Consider the following 8,320-nt stretch of genomic DNA (forward strand, 5'->3'; position numbering starts at 1 on the left):
AATGAGTGAATCTACACTCTAAAATACGTCTATATACATCAGTGTTTGGAGTATGTACTAGTAGTTCATATTGAAATATACTAAAGGACATATATTCCAAACAATATGATAATCTCTCTAACTAAGGTAGGGACGAGGAGTAAACAGAGGGAGTACTAGTAAAAATTTCTCCTCATCCTTCGAGCCACCATGCGCGTGGTCGAGGGAGCGGGCATAAGGCGTAGTAAGCAAGATTCACCTCATCCTGCGAGCCACCGCACCCGTGGGCGGGGGAGACGGCGTACAAGCAAGCTTCTCCTCATTCTGCGAGTTCACGGGACACATCAAAAGTACTCCAGTGTATAGATCCTTGCCTCTAAGGTAGTCCCCACATGGTTTGCCTCTTTTCTAACATATCGTGTCAAGTCGCCATTTGTTTGTTCACCTGTGGTAGACGATCCCCCCTCCATCTAGTGGAAAACCAGTACATGTGTCAAATTATCGCGTGGGCTGCCTTTTCGTATAGAAATGAGCTCCACCGTGTACCCGCGCGGGTGTGGTTGGGAAAGAGACGGGAGTACGTGCGCCGTGCGCGCACCTCTTCTCTTCGTGCACGTCCCCCACCTACGTGGGTGTGTGTGAGAGATACAAACCTAGACAAATGTCTTGTGCGTTCGTGAGTGTTTTTTGTTTGGGGGGAGGTTGATTTCGTGAATGTATTTGTGGGAATATTTTTCGATGACATCTCAAACAAAATTTTGCATGCAATGTGTGTGAAATGGAGGCCTATCCATATCATATATAGAGGGTTGGGCGATCCACGAGAAGAGAGGGAGGGGTCATAGATATCAATAGAGTCGTAGAGAGGATCAAGTGGGTGGGTGCGAGATAGATGAAGAGAGCCATCGAAATTGTGTGTGTGTGCAAGTCAAAGATATAGGGCAACTGACCTAGCTACCGGAACGTCAGAGGGCACAGGTCAAGTTTGTGTGTGGCAGGGAGACATGACTAGAGCGCTCGATGTATCGGTGTGTGTGTGTGTGGGAGGGGGTGGGGGGAGGGGTAGGCAGATGCCTAACTATAGAGGTAGAACGACTCTTATATGTGTTGAGAAGTAGAGACCCAGCTATGTCTTGAGGAAGATCGGTCGACATCCATACATAACTGAAGGACGGGAAATAGGATGGGACAGAGAGAGAGAGAGGAGAGAGAGAGAGGGAGGGAGAGGGGTAGAGTGATGGATGGGTGATGGAGTTGCTTCTCGAAGATGGTGGGAGAGGCCTACTAGACAAACTGAGGGTGGAACTGCAATATTATCAATAAGAGTGGGGATGTGTTTCTGTGTGTGCCTGTGCATGATAGATCTGTCGGGACACATCCATGGATGATGAAGGGGAACCATGTGTTTGGTAAGCAAACCTAACTAGATCGGTAGATCAATTGTTGTTTGTCGGAGGAAGGGAGAGACATAACTAATGAGGTAGATCGATCGATGCGTGGGGAAAAACAAGTTATAAGGACCTAGCTAGCTATATGTATAGCGGGAGATCGGTCAGTGTACATCCATTTGTTAGAGGCAAATAAGGCCCGGCGAGACGGATAGACAGAGAGAATGGACCTAGGAGGTGGTGTGAGAGGCCCAGCTACTAGCTAGATAGGGGGAGGAGTGTGCGGTTGTGAGATTGATGAAAAGAGGGGCGAGAGTTTACATGTGTGTGGGACCGTATGAGAGACACGAGGCAAGGACGCATAAAGGAGGAGATTGAAGGTGCGTGTGTATGTTGTAGGCAGACATCGCTGGAGAGGTTTATCGATCGGTGTGTTTCGGAAAGGAGTTGTGGAGACTGTGGGAGAACGACCTAAAGAAAAAAAATGAATGTGCGCGATGGATAGAATGCTGAGGGAGGGGGAGGGTGAGGAGCGCGTGTGCATGCACGAGAGAAAGTTAGTGGTAGCTACAAAGGTTAGAGGATTGTGTGGGTGTAAGAGACTAACAAAGATCATAATTTGATACGAATGTGAATTCATATATTTGAATAGGAGATCATAGTGTTTTAAAGAAATGCATGCATGAATATACCGGTGATACGCGTATTGTGGTTTTGCACATGTTATACCATAATGTGATGATGCATGGCGTTTGCAACTCACAACTAAATGTCGAACAATCTAAACAATACTATACATCGAACAATCTCACATTTTATTTGAATTTGTGATAATGTGTGGCGTTTGCAGCTTACAACTAAATATCGAACAATCTAAACAATACTATATATTGAACATTCTCACATTTTATTTGAATTTGTGGTAATGTGTGGTGTTTGCAACTCACATCTAAATACTTGTAGGCGTAGGGGCGGGGCACCATACATAATGTGATAAACACATTATACATATGAGACATGGTTTAGTTTGTGAAGATCCAGTTAGAGCTTGAAATGTACTATGATTTGAAATCAACATAAAGTGGATTCAAAAAATCGAGTTCGAGTTCATATAGTACACATAGTTCATATGTAACTCGAGACTAATCATGTGGTGTGCTGTAAAGATAATACACAAATGATGGTTTAACTTGACAATAATGACGATTGTAGATCTTATTAAAACAGAGAAACGAATTCAAATGCTTTGACTTCACAACAATCATTATTGTAGATCTTATTCACATAGAGAAACAAATTCAAATTTAGTTCATATTGAAGCGGTAGTATATACGTTTGGAATGCACTAAAACGTTCATTTGAGTACTAGGTTGCATGCATTATACACGTAGCGAAATATTTTAATTGAACATAACATGAATTAAAAGTTTTGAATGACATTCGTAGTGCGAATTGATTTGGTACAGTACACGTTAGGCTTGTCCAGAAATTTCAACCCGCGCCTTGTTAGCCCGAAATATTTAAGATATATCTTTGTCTCGTTGTGCTCCGACAACTTCCTCCATCTCAACCCGCGCTTTGCTATTCCAAAATTACAACGTGCATGAAAACTCCCACCTCCTGTGAAATCCCGACACGCAAAATGCCCGTGATACCCCTGAACCAAAAGAACTGCCTCAAATCGGTGGGGGTACTTTCGTAACTTACCCCACATTTCGGACAAGCGCGTCCCTAAGACATGGTTCCCCCACTCCCATCCCATCCGCCCACCCATTCATACACCGAGGCCGGCAAAACCCGCAAAGCCCCACACCCTCCTCTGTCCGCCACCTAGCCAGAGCCTCTTCCCCGACGAAGTCGTCCACAGCAACACCTCGACGTCCCTTATCCACCGTACCGGATGAGGATCCGTCGTTGATCTGGTCGTCCCGCCGGTTCAGCTATCCCGTCCTCCACCTCCAAGGAGCTGCCCCGACATTCCCCTCGTCTTTCACGCCACCTCCATTCCCACACCGCCGTCTTCACCTGCACCATCGGAAAAGCATCATCATCACCGTTTCCTTGGATGAAGTTGCGGCCTAATCGGCGCCACCAAAGAGGTTGTACACTAATCGCCGAATTTTCTTCTTGATTCCATCTCACGGTGTTGCCGGCGCTCGTCCCAAGCCGACACGGCGCGGCTCCATCCACGACGGCGTCGCCAGCCACTTCCTCCACGGTCTCGCTCCGTCGGCGGCGACGTCCACATCAGTAGGACCCGCTGCTGCTCTGCTCTTGCTCTCGGTCCCCTGCCTGGTCTGCTCTTGCTCGCGCTGCTGCTCTCGCTCTTGCTCTTGCTTGCAATGCTGCTCCGATTTAGCTACACTTCAGTCAACTAAATCGACTTTTGGGTCAGTTGATTTTCAGGGGGTGGGGGGCTCGCCGGAGTTAAGTAAGAACCAGCTGCAGCGGGGAGGGGGGCTCGCCGGAGAGGTACCCCACTATCTATCTTAGGGTTCAGGGTGGGGGCGGTGGTCGCCGGCGATGGTGGGGCAGTGGCGTGGGGATCGCCGGGGAAAAAGCTCGGCACGGGGGGGCCTACAAGGATAGCCGAGGCGGCGGTGGACCGACGGTGGGGGAGTGTTTTCGGGGCGGGCGGGGCGGCGGGGGCGGCTGTTTGGCGGTAGTGGCTGGCGGCTCAAGGGGGTGGAGGTTGAAGATGAACTGCAGGCCCTTGATTTCGTATCCAATGGCTGCAAAATCGACTGACCAGAGATGAAAAAGTCAGTCGACTAACTTGTAGCCTCACCTCTAGTGCTTGAGCTTGAGCTTCTTGTTCACCATGTTTTGAACACATGTTTGGAGTCCGGTCAGCTCTTCCGAACTACCCCAGGACAAGCCCTTCTCTTTCCAGGAAGTGAGCCGGGTGGGGATGCCAGATCGGAACTCGGGGGCCGTTTCCCATACAGTGTCGCGCGGCTCGGTGATCTAGAACCACCCCGATTGCCATCCCTTTATGGTTTCCACAAAGGAGCCCTCGAGCCATGTTACGTTGGGCATCTTGCCCACCATGGCGCCTCCGCACTCCGCCTGGCGGCCACCCACCACCTTCGGCTTGACATTGAAGGTCTTCAGCCATAAGCCAAAGTCGGGCTTGATGCGGAGGAAGGCCTCGCACACGAGATAAACGCCGAGATGTTGAGGATGAAGTTCGGGGCCAGATCGTGGAAATCCAGGCCGTAATAGAACATGAGCCCCCGGACGAATGGATGGAGAGGGAATCCCAGTCCACGGAGGAAATGGGTGAGGAATACTACCCTCTCATGGGGCCTGGGGGTGGGGATGAGCTGCCCCTCATCTGGGAGCCGGTGCGCGATGTCGTCGGGCAGGTATCCGGCTCTCCTCAGTTTCTTGATGTCTCCCTCCGTGATGGAGGAGACCATCCACCTGCCTCCCGCTCCGGACATGGTTGGAGAAGGTTGAGGTGGGAAGTGTGGACTTGGGCGCTAGAGCTCGAGTGTGCGAAAACGGATGAGCAAAGGAGGAAGAGGGCGTGGATAGAAAGGTGAATCCTTATCCCTTTATATGGGCGGACGGAGCTAAGCGTCCCCACTTGCCTGGTAAAACTTGCTTATCCCCCAAGCACCGTAATTGATGGCACGGTTGGGTTACCCACGCCCATATTGATGAGAATCCCGTAATAAGGGGACACAATCTCTGCTTTGACAAGACGTGTCAAAAAACTGCCTCGCGTTATGTGCGGGGCTGGTTAAAGGGAATGGTTCGAATAATCACCGGGCCATGGCATGACATCATGCTGTTAAGACAAGTCAGAAAATTAGATCTATGGAAATATTATTCTCTCTACGGTGGAATGTGGAACTTATTTTGCAGGGTCGGACACTATCCTCGTATTCAAATTCTTCTGTGATGTATTCGGAGAAGGAACCCGCTTTGCAATGCCGAAGACAATACTGCGCGCCGGACTCATCGTCATTGAAGCCTGGTTCAGGGGCTACTGAGGGAGTCCTGGATTAGGGGGTCTCCGGACAGCCGGACTATCTCCATTGGCCGGACTGTTAGACTATGAAGATACAAGATTGAAGACTTCGTCTCGTGTCCGGATGGGACTCTACTTGGCGTGGAAGGCAAGCTAGGCAATACGGATATGTATATCTCCTCCTTTGTAACCGACCTTGTGTAACCCTAACCCTCTCCGATGTCTATATAAACCGAAGGGTTTTAGTCCGTAGGACAACAACCACAACATACAATCATACCATAGGCTAGCTTCTAGGGTTTAGCCTCTCCGATCTCGTGGTAGATCTACTCTTGTACTACCCATATCATCAATATTAATCAAGCAGGACGTAGGGTTTTACCTCCATCAAGAGGGCCCGAACCTGGGTAAAACATCGTGTCCCGTGCCTCCTGTTACCATCCAGCCTAGACGCACAGTTCGGGACCCCCTACCTGAGATCCGCCGGTTTTGACACCGACAGTCTACAAAAAGTAATTTTGGACCTCATGTCGCACGTCTGCGTAGCCCATCCTCAGGGAGGGGGATCCTTAACGGATGTAACCCCTTAGATGAGTGTATGGATCCGAACTCTGATAGAGTCCGCTGTAGATGTTGTCCAGTTGGTCACCTGTTCTTTAAAGATGATACAGAAAAAATGAGAAAAGCATATAAAAAACGTTACGGGAATTCTTGTAGGGTTGTCCAAATTGTGCTTCGGCCAATGCCCATGGTATCTTGAGTGCGTAGTCATGTGCACGTGGTGCAAATTTTGCCAGTACAGTAGGTGGGTGGCGGAAGCCGAACTACTATTTGCGCTCCGGGAGTGGTCGAACGTCAGAGGGGAACTTTTTCTGGCCCCTGGTGTTCTGCTGGCGAGCCGATCCGTCATCTTTATCACCCGGTGGCCTCCTCACCTTGCGATTAGCGTTAAGCTTGCCTGCCTGCTTGAAGACCCAACAGTTATGGTTGGTACGATTAGGTGGCCTATCAGGGTGACCGTGAATCTAAGAAGGTTGGTCCAATATCCTGTCAAGGGTGGATGGTCCATCCTGGTTTGCCTTTAGTGGCTTCTTCCGCTGACCGGGCTTCGGATTGTGAAATCCGGCATTCACTGCTGTGTAGCGTATGTTGTTGTGTTTGGTTCGTCGTGGCTTGCCGTTGCCATCTCAGATTTCGGAAGTGCCCGGGCCGCTGGCGTCATTGCTTTTACGAGCAAGCCAGTTGTCTTCTCCCACACATAAGCGGTTCATTAGAGCGGTGAGGGCTGTCATGGATTTGGGTCCTTCCTGGCCGAGCTGACGCATGAGCCATTCATCCCGGACGCTATGTTTGAAGGCCGCTAGGGCTTCTGCGTTCGGACAGTCGACAATTTGGTTCTTTTTGACTAAGAACCTGGTCCAGAGCTCCCTAGCTGACTCGCCGGGCTCCTGGACAATGTGACTTAAGTCATCGGTGCATAATGGCCGGACATATGTTCCCTGGAAGTTGTCTCGAAAGGCGTCTTCCAAATACTCCCAGTTGCCAATAGAATTATCTGGCAGACTGTTTAGCCAGTACCAAGCTGACCCTTTAAGCTTGAGAGGTAGGTATTTAATGGCGTGGAGGTCGTCTCCACGGGCCATGTGAATATGGAGGAGGTAATCCTCGATCCATACTGCGGGGTCTGTTGTCCCATCGTATGATTCCATGTTAATGGGTTTAAACCCGTCTGGAAATTCGTGTTCCATTACTTCGTCCGTGAAGCAGAGGGGGTGTGCGGCTATGTTGGGCCACACTATGAAGTATCTCCGGTGGGCTCCGTTTACGGTGCTCGGACCGGGCGTGGTCGGCTCTGTAGTGTCTGGATGGGTGACCATCGTCGTCGGTAGGGGTATATCTTCATGATCTGTACGTCGATCTTGTGCGTACTGCTCTACCCTTCGTGCCGGATGGGTTGGTATGGTGCTCTGCTTGGGCTGCTGCTTTGTCTGGACCGAACTGTGATCATCCCGCCGCATTATTTGATGGTGGTATGGGCTCCATCACCCTGCCATCGTATTGAGGGAGCCACCTACTCTTGGGGTGGCTTTTTTCTGGGCTGCTAAGGCCGTATTCTTAAGTGGCCAAGACCTTGGTCCATCTATCATTGAGCAAGTCTTGGCTTGCTTGAAGCTGCAGCTGCTTCTTTCTTAAGCTCCTTGCAGTGGCTATAAGTTGGCGTTTAAAGCTCTCCTGCTCGAGAGGTTCCTTTGGCGCGGTAAAATCCTCATTGCCGAGGATCTCCTCCTCCCCGGAGAGGGGAAGATAGTTGCTGTCCTCCGAGTCCCCACATGTGGCCTGTTCGTCAGGGCTGTCTTGCCCATCTTCCTGTTCCTCCTGCTCAGATTCTACCTCAACAGGGTCTTCGTCGTCTGGAGTATCGTCTTTTCTGGTGCTGGCAGTGTTTTCTCTTTGGCGATGAGGCCCGGAGCGCCGGTGTCCGGGCTGTGTACCAGGTGGTTTATCCTTGACCGGATTCTCCATCTCATAGTCGAGAGCGCCGTAAGGTGTGTCTATCATACACACGTCATACCAGGAAGTGCATGTCCCATGTCTAGCGGGTAGTAAGCTCTGGCCTTGCCCCTCATCGTCGTCCATACCGTCAATGTCTTCGGCTTGGGGATCGGGTGTGTTGGTTACATGTTTAACAGTCGCTATGAAGTGGGTGGCGGGTGGGAAGCAAAATTCTCCGTTGTCCGTCGTAAGTTCGAACCGAACATAGTTCGGAGATGGGTCGTCTGCCAGGGATAGGGTTTTTAGAGAGTTTAGCATGTCGCCCATGGGCAAGTGTTGGAAGACATCTGCGGCGTTGAACTTGAGGATCGATAACCGATCGAGTTCAGTATATGCGGGCTCGCAGGGTTGGGAGTTCGGCGTCGGAGGCGAGTCCGAGGTTCCGTTGATGCGGATACCGTATGAAGTGGAATCCGTGTGC

This window comes from Triticum urartu, chromosome 4A (assembly GCF_056163025.1).
Source record: "Triticum urartu cultivar PI428250 chromosome 4A, HENAU_Tu73, whole genome shotgun sequence".
NCBI classification, from domain to species: Eukaryota; Viridiplantae; Streptophyta; class Magnoliopsida; order Poales; family Poaceae; genus Triticum; species Triticum urartu.